The sequence below is a fragment of the Micromys minutus genome (assembly GCF_963924665.1).
Source record: "Micromys minutus genome assembly, chromosome: 18".
Taxonomy (NCBI): domain Eukaryota; kingdom Metazoa; phylum Chordata; class Mammalia; order Rodentia; family Muridae; genus Micromys; species Micromys minutus.
The window spans coordinates 7,662,460-7,686,432 of NC_137953.1; positions in this window are offsets into that span (position 1 = coordinate 7,662,460).

Consider the following 23,973-nt stretch of genomic DNA (forward strand, 5'->3'; position numbering starts at 1 on the left):
ACCAACCAACAGAAGCTGCTGACCCTTGTGGTGAAAATAAAAGGCTAATAAACAGCCAAAGGTGCTGAGTACACCTTCCCCTCCAAGAAAAGAAAATGCTTCAATCTTATCAAGCTACAGTCCCTGGAACATCTTTAAGACATCAAGCAGCCCTTCCTCACAGGAAGAAATGCCCCAAACATATCTAGACACCTGCCCCTAATCTGGCAAAGTTTAGCCCCTGGAGTGAGGGTCATGACATCCTAGCACAGCTTAGTCCCTGGAGTGTGTGTTTAGAAACCCAACTCGGCTCAAGTCAGGAGCATCCAATCACCTTAAAAGTCAAATGACTCCTCCAATGCTTGCATACCTAATCACCACTGGTATAGCCTGCCCTTTACAAAATGTATAAAACTGTACTAATGGGAAGTTTGGGGTTACCTCTTCTCTGGATGTAGGCAAGCCTAGTGTACTGGACTAATAAACTGCTTGCTTTTGCACCAATCTCCTATCTCTTCTCTCATTCAAGGGAGTTTCTAGTAGCTAAATCTCTTAGAGTCTTAAAGTGGTTGAATTAGGGAAAATCTGGAGAAAGCTTGAGTAGGCTGACCCTGTAAATCCTACACTAATCTGGATCTCTGAGATCTTTCAGACATTGAATCACCAACCAGGCAGCATACACCAGATGATATGAGGCCCCCAACATATGTACAGCAGAGGACTCTCTAGTCTGGGTTCAGTCAGAAAAGATGCGACCAACACTCAAGAGACTGGAGGCTCCAGAACGTGTAAAGTTCTGGCAGGGTGGATTAGGTGGTGACATCCTTGTGGAGGCACGGGGCCAGAGAGGAGCTATAGCATGTGGAACAGTAGGAAGGTGGACCAGGAGGGGAATTAAAAATAATATATTATTATATGTTTTTAATAATAAAATTTATTATTATATATTTTAATTATAAGTTAATTATTTAATAAAATGTATTTTTAATTTTAATTTATTTTATTTAATTAATTAAATAAATTATTTTATTATTGGATGAAAAAATTTAATTATTTAGGCATGACAATTGGTTTTAAATGCATCTACAAAACCGAAGTTATTATTAAATATGGAAAATATTAATTTTTATATTTATATTTGACATTTTATATACTCAATTTATTTCTTGCACCTAAAAATTTTCATTACCATAAGTTTAGTTTTCCAATTTTATAAAATGTAGGATTGGGGTGTATTTCCTTATATAACTGTTGCTTTGTTAATTTACCCTACTGTGTAGACTGAAAAAAATGAAGGCAGAGGTAGAGGGGTTTTTTTCTCTGATTTTTTTTTCCTATTTTTCAGAGTTCTGATATTATGTTCTAAGCACAAATGAACACTTAAGAAACATAAAAGTTTTTTTTCTCAACATAAATGAATAAAATCTTTATCTGATAATAAAGAATTATTTTATTTCATAGACATACTAAAGTAAGTGCTGCTTTTACATGTCGATGATTAGATCCTTTCTGCTTCTTTTAGAAAAGTTTCTCTAGTTGTTAACTTTATGTACATGTCCCTGGGTATGTGAATTTCTCTATCACATACATGCATGTTTCTGCAGCAGGTAGAAGAAAGAAAAAGATGCCCTAAAACTACAAAATAGTCATGAGTTTGTCTCCTATGAGTGGGGCATAAATCTCAGTTCTCTAAGAGAGGAATAAGCACTGTTATTAACTGCTGAGCATTCTCTCCAGGTTCCTTTTCTGTAAATTTTGTGCCACATGTGTTTATGTCTAATATTCTATGTGTATAATATTCAAATGTTTTTATATATACTTAGACATTTGGAAGGATTATTTTATAACTTCATTACTGTTATAAATTACCTATGAAATATCTTACTCAATTCACCTTCACTTCATATACAACTGCAAACATATCTGTGACCAATGCTGCTTTAAGAATTTCAGACACAGTGATGTGCTTTCTTTCTCCCTTCCTGTCTCTGTCTTTGCCTCTGCCTATCTGTCTGTCTATGTATAGGTCTGTTTCTCATTCTCTCTTGGGTGTGTGTGTGTGTGTGTGTGTGTGTGTGTGTGTGTGTGTGTGTATCAGAGAACAATGTGTGTTCACCTTGAGGCAGAGTTTCTAAGCTGTCTGTCCTGTATAAGCAAGACCGGAAGACTTATGAGTTTACCAGAACTCTCCTATTGGAATGTACCTTGCCATGGGTATCCTGGGATTACAAATGTGCACATGCCCTAGTGTTCTAGTGTTCATTCTTTGTTCTATTTTTTAAAGATGAATTCTAGGATTTAAATTCAGAACCTCATGGTTTCACGACAAAATTTTTACCCAACCAACCATCTACTTAGAAAAGTAGTAAAGTTTATAATAGAAGCAATACTTTTAATGATGAAAATTAAATATGGAACATTTTACTTTATTTAAATAATCCTTATTTTCAGACTAGTGACACAATGTTACATTGTGAATGTTCCAATGCTACTCTGTGAGTTTATTATGAGATTTAACATTTGATATACTCCTATACTCATTGTATATTGGTTTTTAATAGTTACTTACACTTAACTCTGACATGTCTTAGGTAGGAATTCATTATAACAATATGCAGTATCTCATTTAGGCTTTTATCAGTATGATGAAAAAGCAAACTACATATACAAAAAGACAATGAAGACTTTTTTCATTTATTTATTTTCCTTATTTTTTATTTAATTTATTTATCATTAAACAAATTGAACTCTCTACTTATTGGGGTGATGAAGTTTAAGACAAACCTGAAAAACACACTAGAAAATGTCTGTATTTCATTAGGACAAAGTGCATGAAACTTTAGGAATTGCTGAGCCTTCTAGTGGCTTCTATTTATATGCCTGTAATCTATTTTGAAAACACATTTGGTGTTTCTTATTTAGTAAAGAATGTTACTATCAGCTGTTCATGTTGGCTCTTTATTTCTGTTTTAAATGCATCTTCCCTTAGCTTTGCAGAACATTTTATCTCCTGTAAATCACCACTGAAATCCCGTGGAGTTTTTAGTATTCATGTGTGTTTAACACAGTGCAAGGCAAGATGTCAGGCAGACTTATATACTGCAAAAATATGAATGTGAACAATTATAGTTTTATAAAATTCCAATCTGGCTGGGGTGTAGAAACATCAGGTCTTTTAATTACTGTAGTTTACAAATGTAATTGCTTTTGGAGAGAAGAAAGACAATGTAGAGTGTCATGGTTGAAAAAGTTTCACATGCCTGTGGCAGCAGTGAAGAGGAACTTTGATGATGTTTGACAGTGTTGAGATTTAAATGAAAGGACATGCACCAGGCCTGTAATTGGACAAGAAGGAAGGGTAGTTGGGAATAAAGTTTTAGAAAGAGAAAGAGAGAATAAGCCAAGAGAGGCAAGATGGAGGAAGAGGTGGATGACACCATGTGTGTCTTTGCATAGCTACAGTTTGTTATAAATATTTTATAAGGGATAGATTTGTACAGGATGGTTTTTCTTGTCTAGATGGGCAAATTATACCATATCATTTGGCTGTGAGGTTATGATGTGGACTTTTTGTGGAGTGTAGATTTTGGTGAGAAAATATAAGATGAAACCATTGTTAAATTACAAGCTTCTGGAGTTTTAAATTTGTTGGGCTGGTTGGAGTGTGGGTAGCATCTCTGTGTGGCCCTCTGCTGGAAGAGAGAATGACCAGAGAGTGGCGGCTGATGAGATAAACACAATGTTGGTTCTATATGGTCGACCAGTGCCAGCATTAATGTGGGAGAGGCCTCCACTGAGATGAATTATTGTTAGTTCTTTGTGGTCGGACTGTGCTGGCACTAATGAAGACTACCTCAGGCAGCTGCGGTGACACAAAAGAACCTGCTGCTGTCCTTTTAGTATTTACCACAACAAGTGCGAATAGAAATTAATGTACAATATCAAACAATGTTGAGGTGAAATTTTGACAGAAGAGAGTGAATTGGGGGTGGAGAATGCATAAGAAAAACTGTCATAAGAAAGCAGGATATCTGAGTCACAGTGATATTAGTAGAAATATGTAATAAAGAAAGAGAAAGCTCTTAGAATGGTTTGAAAAGTATTGCTATTTGGAGAAAGTATGTACCTGTCACTTCCTTTACATTGGTTTATTTGTGTGTATACATGCCACATAACACAACACACTTGTGAGTATCAGAGGAAAATGCATGGTAGTCTGTTCTGTCCTTCAACCATGTGTGAGTCTCAGGATTAGAACACAGATCCCAAAGATTGCTAGCACCTTCCCTTCTCATTGAACTCTTTTGATGACCACCACTCCCAAATTTATAAATTGCTCTAAAGTTGTGTATATTGTGTCTAATATAGGTATTTTCTGACTTTATTGTATTCTGTGTGTGTGCTGCATTTTAGTTTTTCCCTTTCTTGTATAACCACTGCACTCAGAGGTGGTTTCTTGTATGTGTGCAAAGCTGAGCTTTTATTGTTGTTGCTTTTTATGGGTTGTTTTTGGGGGTGTTGTTTGCTTGTTAGCTTTTCTTTTTGTTTTTTTTTTCAAATCTAAGTGTTACTCTATTTTAATTAAATTTTTTAATATTTCAATATGAAATATATATCAATATGTAGTATTCTCCTACATATAGTTTTAATATTTCACCCCACTAATTAATGGGGTATATGCTACAATGGGAGTGTGTTAATCAGAGGGTGACTTGTAAAACTGGGTCCTGTCTTTTCCCTCTGTGGTTTCCGGATTCTAACTTCTACACATCAGACAGGCCAGCAAGCTCCATTATCCACTGAGCCATCATTCTGGCCCTGGACACATATTCCATGGTGTGATTTGTATAGTACTTTGATATCTACTCTTCTTTTTTGATAGAGTGTTTATTGTAGTTGTATTTATTGATTCACATATATAAATTCAGTTCCACTGAAGAATTTTGTTTCATACAATGCAAACATGTTACATTAGTAAACAAAGAACCACTCATCTTCCACCATAAACAAAGTGAGTTTCTGAAGCATTGGAATACTTGTGAATAGAACATTATAGCGGTCTTCTTGAACTAAGACAGGTTTGCTAAACTGGTAATTTATGAATTATATTCAGAGAATGGTGAATGAATGCCTACTACTTTGCAATTAGTATCAAGCCGTTTGGTGATAGGAATTCATGTCCATTAAATTAAAAATCAAGTTTTTATATTTTATCATGTGTATTCATGACAGTATTTACAGGCATGTCCTTGAACTACAAGGCTCCCTGAATAATCATTATTGTTCATAAGTGGAAGCTTGTATAAAAAGATTCTGCTCAAATGATAATACTTTTTGCATCAATATGTATTTTAAGCCTATGAGGAAGCATTGTGTGTGCACGCAGGCTTCTTTAAGACTGTTTTCCATGTAAACAGCAGTTGGAAGCCTGCACACTCCAGGGAATGGCTGACAGATGGGCCAGGGATTTCTGTAGGCAAAATTCTTGCTAGGAAATACAGTTTTTGTTTTCTTTTTTCGTTTTAAAACATTTTGTGAAATATTATTCCAAAATTTAGAGTCCAAAGCAGGCTGAAATTGGGTTACTGCTAACTGCAACATCAATATAAAGGCTTCGGATATTTGCCCCTAAAATGAAGATTACAGAATAAAAAGCCATTTCATAATTCCAAGACAAGAGTCACAGAATAAATATGTATCATTATACTGTGATGTGATGTATCAAGAAGAAGAACATGCAATGTGGTGTCTCCCTTCACTAGTTCAGAGAAATAGAATCATTTTAATTTTTCATGGATCATGAGTTCATACATGTAACTCTCCTCAGTATTTTCTTCATCTACCAAGAGAAACAACACAAATGTTACAGCAGTTACAATTGTGAGAAAGAAAATTGTTGGTGTTCAAGGGTTAGAGAGTTGAAAGGTCTGCGATGTACTAGAGAATGAGTTTCAAAACTAGAAAGGTTAGTAGTCTGGAAAAATACCCTCTTGAAATGAATACCCATATTCAAAAGCACCTCAGCCTAGCAGAAACAAAGACGGCCATAACCAAGAAGCACAGAGTGACTCTTACTTCAGGCTTTATATTGAAAATGACTCAAAAGAATAAAGGAATAATTCAGACTAGTTTTAATTCTCTATTTGCTAAAAATGTCTATGCTCTTTCTATGGATGTGTGTATTTCTCTTTTCATCTACTTATCTCTCTTTACATATATGAAAATAAAGTTATACCCTAGGTATGTATTTATTTTTCTATCTATATATAATTTTAAATCCATAATTACCTACACAACATATATATATATATATATATATATATATATATATATATATATATATATATGTAGTATATAAAGAAAGATGCAATTTGTGTGTGTGCGTGTGTGTGCGCGCGCACATGTGCGCATGCACACCCTTGTGAAGGCCAGAGATCAATATACATGTCTTTCTCCATTTCATGATTTTATGAAACAGGTCCTCTTACTGAACCCAGATCTCACCATCTGGGCTGAACTGTCTGGCCCAGCCATAGTAATAATCCTGGTTTCATTTTCAGAAGATGCAGTTACAGATGCAGGAATATGTGATTTTCATTCTTTCTTGGGATCAGATTTTAGAAACTCCTACTTTCACAACAAGCTCCTTTCCAACTGACAATCTCACTTGTCTTATTAAATATTTTTATTGTTAGAACCAACTGTTAAAAGCAAAACCTGCAAGGAAATGTTAAAGTTAAATTGAATATCTGAGAAGCACCTAAGAAATGTTCAACATGCCTAGTCATCAGGGAAATGAAAATAAAAACAACCCTGAAATTCCACCTCACACCACTCAGTATGGCTAAGACCAAAAACTCAGGTGACAGCAGATGCTGGTAAGGATGTGTAGAAAGAACACTCCTCTGTTGCTAGAGGAATTGCAAGCTGATACAACCGCTCTGGAAATCAGTTTGGTGGTTCCTCAGAAAATTGGACATAGTACATAGTTGAGGCCCCAGCTATTCAACTCCTGGACATATACACAAAAGTCACTCCAATATATAACAATGACACATGCCTCACCATGTTCATAGCATCCTTATTGGTGATATCCAGAAGCTGGAAATAAACCAGATGTCCTTCCACAGAGTAATAGATACAGAAATTAGAGTACATTTACACAATGGAATACTACTCAGCTATCAAAAACAATGATTTCATGAAATTTCTAGGCAAATGGATGGAACTTAATGATGTCATCCTGAGCAAGGAACTCAATCACAAAAGAACACACATGATATGTCCTCAATGATATGTGGATACTAGCCAAAAAAAAAAAAAAAAGAAAAATTCTGAATACTCAAGAAACAATTCACAGATCTTAATGAAGCTCAAAAAAAAAGGAAGGCTAGAATGTGGATACCCCAGTCTTTCTTAGAAGGCAGAACAAAAACTCAAAGGTGGAGATACAGGGACACACAAAGGAACAGGGATTGAGGAAAAGATCATTCAGAGATTGCCGCACCTGAGGAACCACCCCATATGCAGCCACCAAACCCAAGCACTATTGCTGATTTCAAGAAGTGCTTACTGGCAGGAGGCAGATGTGGATGCCACTTCAGAGGCTCTGCCAAAGTTATACAGATGCAGTTGAGGATGCTTGCTGCTAACCATTGGACTAAACATTGTACTGAACATGGAGACCTCAATGAAAGAGCTAGAGAAAGAACCAACAGAACTGAAAGGGGTTGCAACCCCATGGGAAGAACATTATCAACCAACCAAAACCTCCACAACTCCCAGGGACTAGAAAACCATCCAATGAGCACACATGGAGAGACAGACCCATGGCTTCAGTTGCATATGTAGCTGAAGCTAGCATTGACTGTAATCAATGGGAGAAGAGGCCTTTGGTCAGTGAAGGCTTGTTTTCCCAGTATAAGGGAACTCCAGGACACTGAGGTGGAGAGAATGCTTGGAAGAGAGAGCACCTTTATAAAAGTAAGTGAAATAGGGATGGAAATTGGAGGAAAGACATTTACATACATATGTAAATACAGAGAATATCCAATTTAAAATGTGGTGTTTTAATAGAGTGCAGTTTATAAATGCACACTGTCTGAAATTATTATTCAACTTTTATTTCAGATGAGTAAAAATCCAAATTCCATTGCTAGTTTTTTTGCATTAATCTAAATAATTATTTAAACATGTAGATTATTTTATCAATATAAATATAAATAAAAATCTCTGAATTCAACAAATCATTTTTTATGAATTCATGGCATTGAAAAGTATAAAATAAATAATATTTAAGCATATAGAATTGATTTATAATGAAATATAAGCAGTTTAATCACATTAATAATCTTAAGTTGATTACTCTTATTTTCACCTCTGAGAAACAGCATATGAATAAAAATGGCTATTTTTTTTTACATTCTTTTTAATAAGGACACCAACAACAGTTCTGCATTTTAAAATTATTAAGTATTTTTTTTCAATAAAACTAAAGTATTTCACTTGATAATATTTTTAGCGATAAGCAAAATTAAATTCAGATTCTTTTTAATGGGCTTGTTTTCTGAACGAACACTATTTTTACATCTCTGTCTTTAAAATGTGTTATCCTGCTTGCACTTTGTCCTTTTCTGTACTTCAGTGGCATCTGTAAGTTATTCATAAAAGATGAGGGATGCATTTTATATGAAATTGCCCATACTTTTAAGTGCCCATTGAGCTGGTAATCAATAGCATTTGAAAGGAGCTGCAATTGCTTACCTTTGCTGCTGCTTCCTTTGCTAACATAGGACACCTGTCAAGAATCATCAGTATTTCACTCAGGAGACACTATGGGCTGGAGAGTGTGTCTTCCTCTGTATCTCTCAAGAGGAAACAGGGCAGATGGAAGCAACATGTGCTGTGACTTTCTTGTCAAATATTAATATGAGTATATTCTCTCATATACTGCCTTGATCTGCAGGAAGCATTTGATTTGAAACATACATTATTTCCTTTTCCCCCTTCCTTGTACTGTCATAAATCTATATATTGTTTGTTTTCCTGATATTTTTTCTTCCTATATAAACTGAAGGAAACTGCCTCAGAAATAGCAAGTGCTACAAATTTCTTGACTCATAAGGCATGGAAGAATTTCTTTTTACCCTTTTTATAAATACATTTAAATATCTTAAGATAAGAAATTACAGTCCACAAGTTAAATGAAAACAGATTATTGTGAAAGATTAGGCAGCTATGTTCACATATGTTTTGTATTTTGTATTTAAAATTGGGGTCTTTTCACTAGATGTCTCAAAATGGCCCATCAACTACAGATTGTACATTGTCAGTCATATATTACATATATTGTCTCTAGTACAACTTGAAATCAGAATTGGTGATAGTTCTCAAATTAGGTTATTTAACAGGACTATTGAAGATATCTTGTTTTATTTTAATTTTTATCTCTTTCTTTTCCATATAAAGTTGAGAATTGTTCACTAAAAGTCTCTAATAAGTTATATTGAAATTTTTATGGGAATTTCATTGAATCTATACACTGTCTTTTAGTAAGTTTACCTTGTTTATTATAGTAATCATTGATCCATCATACTGATTAATCATATTTATCTTTCCATTTTTGGATATATTCTTTAATTTCTTTCTTCAGAGACTTGAACGTCCTATCATCCCAGTCTTTCACTTTCTTGGTTAAGTCAATCCAATATATTTTATATTATTTTTGAGTATTGTGAAGGGTTTTATTTCCCTGATATCCTGTTTAGCCATTTTAATCATTTGTTAAAAGGAGGCAACTTATTTTTTTTGGAATTAGTCTTGTATCTAGACAATTTTCTGAAGGTGTTTATCACCTCTAAAAGTTCTTTAGTAGAAGTATTGGGGTCACATATTTACAGTATTATATCATCTGCAAATACCAATACTTTGACTTTTCTTTTCCAATTTGTACAGAGTATATGCTTTTGAAATAAGAACTAATAATTCTTTTGATTTACTTGGTGTCAGTTATGTCTCTCTTTTCATTTCTGGTTTTGTTAATTTAGATATTGTTTCTCTATCTCTGTTAGTTTGGTTAAGAGTTTGTCTATTTCGTTGATTTTCACAATGAACCAGCTCTTGGTTTCACTGATTCTTTGAATATTCTCCTTGTTTCTAACTTTTAAATTTCAACCTTGAATTTGATTATTTTCTGCCATCTATATTTGGTGGGGGTGTTAATTCTTTTCGTTTTAGAGTTATTAGATATGCTTTTAAGTAGTTAGTATGGGATTTCTCCAGGGTTGTTTCTCTTTGTTTTTTTAATGGAGGCAATTAGTGCTATGGACTTTCCTCTGATTACTGCGTTCATTGTGCCCATGAATTTGGGTGTGTAGTGCCTATATTTTCATTGAATTCTAGAAAGTATTTATTTTTTTCCTTATTTGTTTTTTCACCCATTGATCATTGAGTTGAATGTTGCTCAGTTTCCAAGACTTTGTAAGCTTTCTGCTCTTTCTGTTGTTGAAGTCCAACTTTAATCCATGAGAAAATGATTAGATGCAAGGGACTATTTCAGTCTTCTTGTATATGTTGAGGCTTGATTTATGAATGACTATGTCGTCAATTTTGGAGAAGGTTCCATGAGGTGCTAAAAGAAAACGTATCCTTTTGTGTTTCAGTGAAATGTTCTACAGATACCTGTTAGGTCTCTTTGATTCATTACCTCTTTTAGTTTCACTATTTCTTTGTTTAGTTTATTTCTAGATGACCTGCCCATTGGAGAAAGGGGAATGTTCAAGTTTTCTACTATTAATGTGTGGTTTTTGATGTGTGATGTAAACTGTGGTAATTTTAATTTTAAGAATGTGTATGCTCTTTTCTGTGTGTGTTGTGTTCCTTGTATACACCAGAAGAATGAACACTGTTTATAGAACCACTTTGTTAATCTGTATTTTTTTATAAAATAAATGATTCTACTGATGTTGAAATTTATTAATGATTAATGTTAATTCCTGTTATTTTGATGATGTTTTTGGTAGTGTGTGTGTATGTGTGTGTGTGTGTGTGTGTGTGTGTGTGTGTGTATGTGCGTTACTTTGCATGTGTGCATGCTCATGTGCTTTCATGTTTGCGTGTATCCTTGCTGGTATATGTTTGTATTCTTTTAGTTTACTGATATGAAATTATTTATTTCTTGTGTTCTCTTGCATGTATTTATCACTATTGAGTTGAACTTTTTCTTCTAATATCCTCTTTAGGGGTATTAGTGTAAAAATATTATTTTAAATTTGGTTTTGTCCTGGAATATCATAGTTTTTACATCTATGGTGTTATAGTCTGAGCTGACATTAGTTGTCTCTTAGGCTCTGTAAGAAATATCCTCAGGTCCTTCTGGCTTTTAGAGTTTCTATTGAGAAGTCAGCTGAAAAGTCTGATATGTCAACCTTTGTGAGTTTCTTAATTTTTACCCTGGAAGCTTTTAATATTTTTTGTGCTGTCCAGTTTGTATTTTGATTTTTATGTAGTAGGAATTTTTTTCTTATAGGTTCTTATCTATTTGGTGTTTTATTGTGTGGTGTGTGGGGGGGTACTCTACTGCTCTGAAGGAAGGTAGCTCCACACTACATGTCCCAGGGAAGGCTGCTTTTGGGGCTCTCTGCCTGGCCTGCCTGAGTTCAGACTAGGAGGTGTGGGAATGAATCCCAGCAGGGTGCCACCAGGCCTCTGAACTCTGGAAGGCCAGTGCTCAGCCAGGTGCTAAGATTATAACCCTGCTGGGCAGGGCCATAAACTCCTGCCTGACTGTTAGAAGAGTGCAGAACCTGTGATAAGGCTCTGAAACCGAGCATTCACGTAAGAAGAAGGTGTCAGGACCACAAAGGAGCCAGGAACAAGGAGAAATTTCAAAGTGTGTCTTTATTTTCATGCCCTTCTCTCCTTTGTTCTGTTCTTTTTAAACATCCTGGGATCCAACCACCGGATTCCCATTCCTTTGCCTCTGAGATTGGCCGTAGTCGTTTTTCTAATACTATGTGTGTGTGCAGGGGAGGGACTTAGGGGTTGTCTGATCTGGCTAGAATATATGTCACTATCTCCTGTGTAGATGAGATTTGGGGCTTGTCTAGAGCCTTGTACATCTGCCCAATTGTGGTGCATCCAGGCAAAGTGGATTTGCAACTGGGAGTTCAGAAAGCACCTGCTGGTTGACAGTCACCTGTCCTCGGGGCTTAAACTGACATTAACCTTTTGCATTTCCAACTTTGACCCATCAAACGCACAAGTTGTTATTCTCTATGCTTTTATATATTTGAAATTATTTATTCCTTTAGGTTGAGATTTTTTTTATTATATTGTTGAAAATATTTTAGGGCATTTGAGGTAGGAATTGCCTTTTTCTATTCTGATTATTAATAATGTCTCAAATTTTCTGAGTATTTTGTTTCATGGACATTTTGGGTTTTTCATTTCTTTGACCCAAGTGCTCATTTATTCTATTGTATTTTCTTTAAGATTCTTCATTTTGTCTTTTGTATTCTGTTGGTGATTCTTCTGTCTGCAGTTCCTGATTTCTTTCATAGATTTTTCATCTCCAGAATTGTCTCATAGAATATCATGACTCAAGATGGTAAAATTTCTTTGGAGTCTAACTTCTTAAGCATTTTGAATATATTGAATGTTAGTCCTCTATCAGATATAGGAATGAAAAAGATCTTTTTCCAATCTGTTGCTGTTTTGTCCTATTGATAGTGTCCTTTGCCTTACAGTAGTCTTGTAATTTTATGAGGTCCTATTTGTTGATGCTTGATCTTACAACAGAAGTCATTGGTGTTCTGTTCAGGAAAATTTTCCCTGTGCCTATGTGTTTTAACCTCTTCTCTGCTTTATCTTTTATTAGATTCAATATATCTGCATTTATGTGGAGGTCCATAATCCACTTGGGTATGAGCTTTGTACATAGAGATAAGAATTGATAGATTTTTATTCTTTTGAATGCCAAGAGGAACCTACAGAAATGTTCAACATTCATAGTCATCAGAAAAACACAAACCAAAAAACCCCTGAGATTTCACCTCACACAAGTCAGAATGGCTAAAATCAAAAACTCAGTGACAACACATGCTGACAAAGAAGTGGAGAAAAAGGAGCATGCCTCCATTGCTGGTGGGACTGTAAGCTGCTAAGGTCACATTGGAAATCAATCTGGCATTTCCTGAAAAAACTGGAAATAGTTCTAGCTGAAGACCCAGCTACATCACTCCTGGGCATATACCACAAATCAGCCCCAACATATGACAAGGACACATGTTCCACTATGTTCATAGCAGCCTTATTTATAATACCAATAGCCAGAAGCTTGAAAGAACACAGATGTAATTCAACAGTGGAATAGATGCATAAAATGTGGTACATTTACTCAATAGAGTAGTACTTAACTATTAAAAACAGTGACTTTATGAAATTCCTAGGCAAATGGATGTAACCAGAAAATATCACACTGAGTGAGGTAACACAATCATTAAAAAAAAAAAAAAAAAAAAAAGAAAAAAGAAAAAAAAACACACACACACACACAAGGTATGCATCAGTGATAAGTGGATATTAGCCCAAAAGCTGAGAATTCCCAAGATAAAATTTATAGACCATGTGAAGCTCAAGAAGTAGGAAGACAAAAATTTGGATACTTCAGTTCTTAGAAGGGGGAACAAAAATATTCAGAAGAGAAAATATTGAGATAAAATTTGGAGCAGAGACTGAAGTAAAGGCCATCCAGCGATTAGCCCTCCTGGGGATCAATTCCTTACACAGCCACCAAAACCAGATCATACTGTGAATGCCAAGAAGTGTGTGCTGACAGGAGCCTGATAGAGGTGCCTACTGAGAGGCTCTGCCAGAGCCTGCCAAATACAGAGGCAAATGCTGGTAGCCAATCATTGAACTGCCAACTGAGCCCCCAATGGAGGAATCAAAGAAAAGACTGAAGGAACAGAAGAAGTTTGCAACCCCCATAAGAACAATTATATCCACCAACCAGACCCCCTCAGAACTCCCAGGAAACCACCATTTAAGGAGTACAAATGGATGGACCCAATAATGGGAGAAGACACCTTGTTTCTGACAAAGCTAGATGCCCCCCAATATAGGGGAATGTCAGGGCATGGAGGTAATAAGGGGTGGGTGGGTGGAAGAGCACCTTCATAGAAGCAAGGGGAAAGGGAGTGGGATAGGTGGTTCCTGGAGGTGAAAGTGATGTAAACAAAGAAAAAAAAAACTGTGATAAATGAATAAGAAGAAAATATAGTGGTAAAATACATAGAAGTCAAGATAAAATTTGAGAAATGTTTTTAAAATGGCTTGATTTTTCAACTCAAATTAAATAAATAAAATATGTATCTAAAAGAATTTAAAAGATAAAATTTCTTGGCATCTAAAAGGATGATACTAGTTAGATTATCATATATATATATATATATATATATATATATATATATATATATATATATATATATATATATATATATTGTCAAACAGAGAAACAGAAAGCTTGTAGATTCTTACATGTATATTTAGTAAATAATATAAAATGTGTAAAATTGATGACATTACATTTTATTTTTCATAAAATGCTTAACATTTAAAGAAACAAAACTAATAAAATAGATAAAATATTTATGAAAATTAATAACCTTGTAAAACATGAATTTCTGTGTATAGTAAAGGCATCCTTAATTTGAATACGTAAGATGTCCCTAGATACTAAAAATATCTGAAGTATGATACTGTAATTGATCAGAATTGATCAGAGAAAAAGAGGTTCAGTAATTTTGCTGGTGTCAGTAGGTCACACTTCAATCTGGCACAGGATGAGATCTTAAACTTCTGGGAGAACACAGGGTTTCCAGGGCAGAGGTGAGGTCTCTCCATTTTATAGCTTCAGCTTTTTATTGTTATTTTTCTCTGGGCTGAGGCTTTAAGAGGACCCTACTTAATTTCATCCTCTCTGCTACCATCGATCCTCTGACTTGTCAAGTTTAGCTTTTTCGTGATGTCTCCGTTCCAGAAAACTTTAGTTCTTTTCTCCTGCTCACATCTCCAATCCAAGAAAGAACTCTTTCTGTTACGTGTTGCTCTAGTGAGTAAATTTAGTTATCCATATCTTCTTGTGTTTTTCTCCTGCCCCTCATTTTTTTGAATAATAAAATCAAGTCATTTCTGTTTACATTCAGGTGCAACAGAGCTTCTTGTGTTTAGACTACTGTAGCTGGAGCCAAAGGGAGCTTTGAGACAACAGTTGTGGGTTGTCTCAGATCAACAACTAAATTTGGGTCTACGGAAAGAGCAGTAGTTGTTCCTAACCACTGAACCATTACTGTTGCTCTGTATTTTGGAGGGAGCTACCAATGAAGTTTGCTTTCCATCATCAGTATAAGAAAGTTTGTGGTTAAGCAAGAAAAAAATTCTTCATCCTCTCCTTGAGTTTACATATTCACTCTCCTCTGTGATCAAAGTTTCAACTATGGCAAAAAGAAAGACTGTTAAAAACTTTTATTATTAGAATATCTAGAAATTGGATTTTTCACTATGATATTGTGAATATTTAACTTAATATTATTTCCTGATCCACGGTTATTATGCATTAATCCTTTCCAATGATCTACATTTCCATTTTATGCTAAGCATCTTTCCCACTTGAGAAATGATTAATTGTCCACCATCATTTACATACCTTTCTGATCAAATTCAGATGCAACTTTAAGTAATGTTCTATTACTTTTATTATCATTATTATCATTATTATTATTATTATTATTATTATTATTATTATTATTATTATTATTATTTGTAATACCTATTTTTTGTTAAACCATGAAAACAATATTGCACAGGTTGATGAAAGGAAAAGCCTTAGAAACATCGATAATCATCGACATAGATTTGGGAGCTTGCCAGTGCTCAAAGGGGAAAAATGGAAACTCAAAACAAATTGTTTTTCACTATGTTCTCTTAATATGGATTCTACAGTTCTTCATTTTAGGCTAATTCAAAGTCACTTAGATTTTTCTAATTTAATTCAAAGTTCCTCATAAATGAAACCTTTTCAAATGAATCAAAATTATGAGCAATATTTAGCTAACATAGTGTGTTATCATAAAAAGTAAGTAAAAAAATAGTTATTTCTCTCAACCTCAGGCTCACAGACTAACAATTCTGAGATTCAAAATATACATACAAACACCTCAGCCATAAGCTTTTGTTTGTTCTTTGATTAGATCATAACATAGTATCCCAATTGCTATAATCTATTTTCTACCAACAACCACGTGGCTGGTTAATTCTGGTGGGTTCTAATTCTCTGCGCTCTTGTGTATATCTGAGCAAATATCTGCTTACCTGTATTCAAAAACACTTTTTGCATCCTGGATGTTCTACCTTATATTCTGGCCTTTCTAATAGGTCATTGTTTTGTTTTCTTTTCTTTTTTCTTTTTTATTGTTATTGACAAATGATGTGACCCCATGCAGTACACAAGACATGCATTCTACAGAAAAATAACATTTAATAAATGATGATATGTTCTTTGTCAATGAGAAGAGTTTTAAAATCAAAGAGAACTTTGCAAACATAAATTGGATTACTGGTAATTAATATATACTAGTTTGTTCCTAAAATGGGTATATATTAAAAATTTTGTATAATAGAACACATCACACTATCTATTTTCTTAAGATTACTTAAAACATATTTAAGCCAGAATTATCATTTCTATTTTGCCTAATATGATCACTATTTTCTCTCCAGTTTCTGTTGGGAGAAGTTAGCAATATGAAAACTAATTGCAACATAGCTGTAAAATTAGTGAAACTAGTCATGAGATGATCTTGTGTGATATAAAATCAAACATATAAAACAGGAAGGCAGGAGCCTATAGCTTAGAGAGATTTAGGAAGTTGTACACATCCAAATTACAGATATGGAGGCAAAGGGACAAGAGTTATGTTTAGCAAAGGTAACAGCTTACTTGAATAATTTCATTAAAATACTGTTCCTTTTGTTTGCTTTGTCTTAATACCTTTCTTTTATATGCCTAGGGGTTAGATGGTTTGCCCCCAAATGAAATTTAATTTATATCGGGAATAGTAGTGTTGAATCACATGAAATTTACTGCCATACAAATCATAAATACTCTAGAACATGAATAATCCTAAAACTTCTTTCTGGAATTGATTTTTACATTTGATGCATATCTAAATATCTTCCTTACATGAGCCAATGTTATTCCAACATACTCCCCCTAGTGGCCTTCTATTGAGATAAACAGTAAATACCATGGTCATTGTTTTCCTTCTTTTTTATTATACAAATTATAATCACCAAGGGAACTATACTTAGAAGAGTGGTTAAGTGTGGTGGCATAGGTCTATAATCCCAGAAGACCAGATTATTGGGGAGAGACCAGCTTTATAAAATAAAAGTAATGATGGTGGTGGTAGTAGTAATGTTAGAAGTGTTAATAATAATAATACAGAGATACTTTATGTGATAATATTAAAAATAGTAATAATACACAGACATTATGCATGTGCTCACTTTTGCACTGTTCTTAATATATAAATCACAAAACTATTTACAGATAGGTATTTTCATCAGTTCTGTGACCTGGACATATAAAGCTATAGAAAGAGAGGCATATAGTTATTTTTTAACACAGGGAGTTAAAACCTAGTTTTAAATTAATTATTGAAGATAACAATCTTTTCAAGAATTAGCAAGACTATAAAAATAACTTTGAAGTATCAAAAAATATTTCTCTACTACATGATGACTCACATGAAATAAAATAGAAAGAATAGTACATCCAGTTTTTTTAAAAGCATACCATGCCTAAATAATTTTATGAGAGCACCCATTCTGACTGGAGAGAAGCAACACCTGAGGTTTCAATTGTATTGTTCTGCTGAATCTAAAAGCTCTGAGAAACTATTGGACATTTCCTCTGGTTCCTTTTAATTTGTTTATTATTAGTATACAAAGAATTAGGCTCTATCATTGTACTTTCAAACAAACCTTACCTTTCTTGTTTCTTTTCCTTCCTTGCTTCCCACACATCCTCTTCCTCATTTACTGTCTCTACATTCATGATTCTGTAGCTTTGACCTCATCCTATGGGTGTTTTGCTCCCACAAGAGAAGTGTCTGTTGAAATCATTTGCCCATTTTTAATAGAATTACCTTTCAGTAAGTTTCTAAAGTTTTGTCTATGATGTGGATGTGAAGCCCCTGTCAGATATTAACCTATTTCTACTTAGCTATTCCTTTGCAGTGCAGAAGCATCAGAGTTTTATTACACTCCAATTGGACAATTTATGCTTTTATTCTCTATAATGTCAGAGTTCTGCCTAAAAAACAATTACTGGCACTAACAGTTTTAAAGTCTGTTTTTAATAATAAATTTGAAAATCTACTTTAATTATATCTCAACTCTCTATTTTTGTTTTTTTTTTTTTATTTTTTTTACTGCCTCTTTTGTTTTGTTTTGTTTTTTTTTTTTTTAATGGGATATTCTTTGTATTTACCTTTCAGGTGTTATCACCTTCATCCAGTCCTATTCCACCACCCTCACCATTGCCTCCCTGAAGGAGCTCCTCTCCAAACAACCCTTTTCCACCTCAGCTTCTTGGCATTCCCCTAAACTGGGAAAAGGAGCCTTTGCTGTCCCAAAGGCCTCTTCTCTCATTGAATGTTATCCTCTGATGCATATGTACCTGGAGTCATATGCTTGAATGGGTCTCTCCATTCAAACGCATTGGTTGGTGTGACAGTCTCTGAGAGCTGTCGTACGTTTGGTTAATTGATAATTTTGTTTTTCCCACAGTTTTTCAGAACCTCTAAGCTCCTTCAGTTCTTTCTCTAGCTCCTTTATTATGGTCCCTATGTTCAGTCTGATTGTTACCTGTAAGCCTCTGTATCAGTATGGCTCTGGCAGAGCCTCTGAAGAGGTAGTCATATCAGGTTCTTTCCAGTAAGCAATATTTGGTATCAGCAATAGTGCATGGGTTTGGTGGCTGCATATAGGGTGGATCTCCAGGTGAGGCAGACTCTGGATGACCTTTTCTCTAATCCCTGCTCCTTTATTTGTCACATTAATTCCTCCCATGAATGTATTGTTCTCCCTCCAAGAAGGACTGAGGCATCCACCTTCTGCCCTTCCATTATTTAAACTTCATAATTTCTGTGAATTCTTTCTTGGGAATTCTGAGCTTTTGGGGGCTAGTATCTGCTTATCAGTGAGTACATACCATGAATGTTCTTTTGTGACTGGATTTACTCACTCAGGATGATAGTCTCTAGTTCCGTCCATTTGCCTAGAAATTTCATGAAGTCATTCTTTTTAATAGCTGAGTAGTACTCCATTGTGTAAATATACCGCAATTTCTATATTCATTCTTCTGTTGAGAACATCTGGGTTCTTTCCAGATTCTGACTATAATAAATAAGGCTTTTGTCCTTGTTAGATGTTGGAGTTTTATTTGGTTATATGCCCAGGAGTGGAATACCTGGGTCCTCGGGTAGTACTATGTCCAGTTTTCTGAGGAACCACCAGACTGATTTCCAGAGTGGTTGTATCAGCTTATAACCCAACCAATAGTGGATGAGTTTTCCTCTTTCTCCACATCCTGTTCAGCATCTGCTGACACCTGAGTTTTGATCTTAGCCATTCTGACTGGTGTGAGGTGAAATCTTAGGGTGGTTTTGATTTGCATCCCCCTGATGATGAGGGATGTTGAGCATTTCTTTAAGTGTTTCTTAACCATTCCATATTCCTCACTTAAGAATTCTTTGTTTTGCTCTGTACTCCATTTTTTTTTTTTAACTAAGATTATTTGGTTTTCTAGAGTCTAACTTCTTCAGTTTTTGTATATATTGGATATTAGCCATTTGTCAGATGTAGGATTGGTAAAGATCTTTTCCAATCTGTTGGTTTCCATTTTGTCCTTTTGACTATGTACTTTGCCTTACAGAAGCTTTGCAATTTAATGAGGCTCCATTTTTCGATACTTGATCTTAGACATAAGCCATTAGTATTCTGTTCAGGAAATTTTTCCCTGTGCCTATGTGTTCTATGTTCTTCCTCACTTTCTGTTCTATTAATTTTAGTGTACTTGTTTTCATGTAGAAGTCTTTGATCCACTTGGACTTGAGTTTTGTACAAAAATGTAAGAAAAGATCTATTTGCATTCTTCTGTATTCTGATTGCCTATTGAAACAACACCATTTGTTGAAGAGGTTGTCCTTTATCCATTGAATGTTTCTAGCTCCTTTGTCAAAGATCAAGTGACCATAGGTGTGTGGGTTCATTTCATGGTCTTCAAATCTAATCCATTGACCTACCTGCCTGTCTCTGTACCAATACCATGCAGTTTTTATCACAATTGATCTGTAATATAGTTTGAGGTCCAACTATCTATTTTTAAATGTATAGTAGACTTTCTAATTTTCATTTCTTTGTTTCTTCACTATTTTTTGGAGAATAGATATTTTGTTTAATTTCATAGTTTTAATATCTTATTTATATAAAGTATTGATTCGTATGGGTGATCAAATATTAAAATATTAGTATTTTTAATTTATCCACACATATAATATATATTATGTTATAATTATTTTTGAATGTTTATTACTTTTGTAATTATATGTACTGTGCATACAGGTATATATATGTGAGTACAAGAACCTATGTTTACCCGAGTTATTGGATCCCTTGTGTCTGTTAGCCTTGGCAAGTATGTGCCTTTTATGTGAACTGTGCAAAATGAACTCAGGTGTTCAGGGGGGTTTGTACATATTTTTACCACTAAGCTACCTATACAGCCTGTAATTTCACTAATTCCTGCTGAGCATGTCACTTGTTCAAAGACTTTTTCAATTACAGACAAGTTTAATAGAAGATGCTTAAAAAGTGTCTAAGTATATGGGAAATTTAACAGAAATTGTATTGTCACATCAATATGAAAATGTAAAATCTGGCTAACTGAGACAGTATGCTTCCTCTATTTTTTGTGGCTATTCTCTTTCTTTCTCCAAAAAAAATTTCTTCCAAATTATGATTTACAGTTCTGCACAAAAAAAGTACTACCATTATGGTGAAACCAAATGTTTAAGTAACAATAAAAGGTGCGGTTGCAGCTATGTGTGAAGATCAACAAGCTGACCAGAGAAGAGGAATATTTGTGTATCTAGTACATTCAATTTCAGCTGACCAATCTGTAAGGATGGCATCTAAGGAAGCCTCCATATGTTATATCTCTGCTCCTGACAGTCTCTAAGGAGGCTTCCGCAGTGATATTTGCCCTCCACAAATGACTTGGAGTACTTACTCACTAACAGCCAAAGGTACTGATGAGGGTGGTATGGGAGATTAATAAGTGATTATCAATCAAGTTGCCTCTGACCCCTGAAGCAGGGGGGCTGGGCTTGTTTTCCATGCTGCTGTGAAAATACCTCAGAGAAAGGAGCCATGCTTGCCCTTGGCATTCTCATGCTCTAACACCTACTTTATAAATATTTATAAGTACATCTCAAGAGTCTACAGTGAAGAACTAAGTCACTAGGCCATTTTTGCCTTGGGAAAGCCCATTGCAATCTCTTCAGTGTTTGCTTAGTTTAGCTTTGCAAAATAAACTTCTGCTCAAACTTGTCCACTTCACAAAGACCAGAGCCAAAAGTCCCCACCTCACCCATCTGTCACATCCTCACTCTAAGTTTGCTTTGTGCTTCATTTTATACAATAAAAGAGTATGTTATAGTTTTCTGAATATAAGAATTTTTTTTCAGTTACTTATTTTTACTGTATTTCATTTCAATTTTCTATATGGCTTGTGTGTTTTGATTTTAAATTTCTATGCATGATATTTAGACCTCACTGGCATTTATATTATGTAGAGTTTCTATCTGATAAAATCTACTATAAATGTTATTTTTTTAGTTCCTATATTTAATTTGGGACAATGTATTTGAGTATGTTTTTATAATGTCCTCTGTTATAATCAGTTTTGTTATAAGTGGGTGTTTGATTGAAAAGTATTGTGAATGAGAGTTATCAGAAAGAAGTTATGCCTCCCATCTGAACTAGATTCAAATCACCATAAATTCGGTGTTCTAATGTGGAAGCAGTTTCATTATATTTTTTATAATAATAGAGCAACAGAAGTCATAAATCAAGAGTCTTTTTTAAGGACAACAGTAGAGATATCAGAGAGGGGGTTTCAACCCTTATGATAAGCCTCATATGTTATCTGTTGACACTATTAGGGGAAGCCACAGTCCTTTATGATGATACTTTCCAAGAGAAGAGGATATGTTTGTTTGTGTGCTCTGAACGATTTATAAATGAATGGTGCATTCTGAGATTAGGCTGCCAAATGGTACAAGAATCACACAGACCGTTTCCCCACTATTCTACAGTTGTGGAAAGCATATCTTGTCACAAAAATGGAGCAATGAGGATCATCACATACTAGCTTATTTCATTTTGTAATTTGGCCTTTTAATTGTACATCTGGTATTTCATATTTGTGTAGCTTACATGACACTTCTTATCTCAATTGCTTTTATATTACTGTGGTAGAACGCCATGACCAAAAGTTGCTTGAAGAGGAAAAGGTCTGTTTGGTTTATATTTCTTGATTACTTTTCACCAAGAAGGGTATTAAGGGTAGGGATTCAAGGAAGGAAACTGGAGATAGTAAGTAAAACAGGAAAACATGAAGTAACACTGCTTATTGGCTTTCTCCCCCAGGATTGTTCATCCTGCTTTCTGAAGGAGCTCAGGATCATGTGCACAAAGGGGGCACCACCCACAGCAGACTAGGTCTAACCCTCCTATGTCTGCCTGAAAGACTTTCTTACAGTTCACTCTGATGGTGGCATTCTCTCATTGAAATTTGTTTTCCGAGATAATACAGTTTTGTGTCAGATTAACCAATAAAATAACAAGCAAATCAAGACATTAGCCCACTTTTACCTCTATTTTGAACTTTATTCCAGATGTTTATGTTTGTAAATGAATATGTATATATGTTTATATATATATATATATATATATATATATATATATATATATATATGCATCAGTATGTCTCTGTGTTATGTGTAAGTGTACATATATATGTATATATGAGTGTGAGAGACTGTGTGCTTATATATGTGTGCACATATGTATCACTATATGTACATATTTTTTTCACTTGAATTAAATTCCATCTCTCTACACTCTTACTGTTATTAAGAGATGCTCTCTATAATGATAATGGCTATTATTTCCTAGTTGCTATGGTCACTGCAAACAACTTATTTTTTAGAGCAAATGTCATGATTTTTAATGTTACATGTTATTTTACTTCATATACTAATTCTGAATAAATGCTAATTATAGTATAGTGTTTTGTATTTCAATAGATTTACCTACAAAATCTGGATTAGTAAGATTCTACTTGCACTCCTTCTTGTTCAGTTTGTTTTGTTTTAGACAGACTTACTGTGTAGCCTGGAATTCATAATTTAGCTAAATCGAGCCAGTCTCCTGATCCCCCTGCTCTAACCCTTAAGGCCAACATTCCTGCCATTGCCAACTTTTGACAAAAACCCTAATGCATGTTAAGTTTGCTGGTATCATCACATGTTCATGATTTGTGATCATACTGACGTCGTATTTCTTTGAAAACTATTATCTTTTATTCAATTTATATGCACAATGATGGATTGCATTAGACTTTCTTGTTGTGATTCATATTTCTAGAGACAATGCGAACAGTGAAACTGGCTGAATTCTTCTACTTTTAGAGGAGCTGTAAATTTTTATGCACTTCTTTTTTAAAGCAGTTCACCAATAAGTATCTGAAGCCATAAATGTATTCATATTATTTGAAAAGGTAATACTGTTTCTGGGAAGTGATCCCAAAGTAATAAAGCAATATAAGTGAAAAGGCTTAGAGTGGAGTTATTCATTTCCCCATTA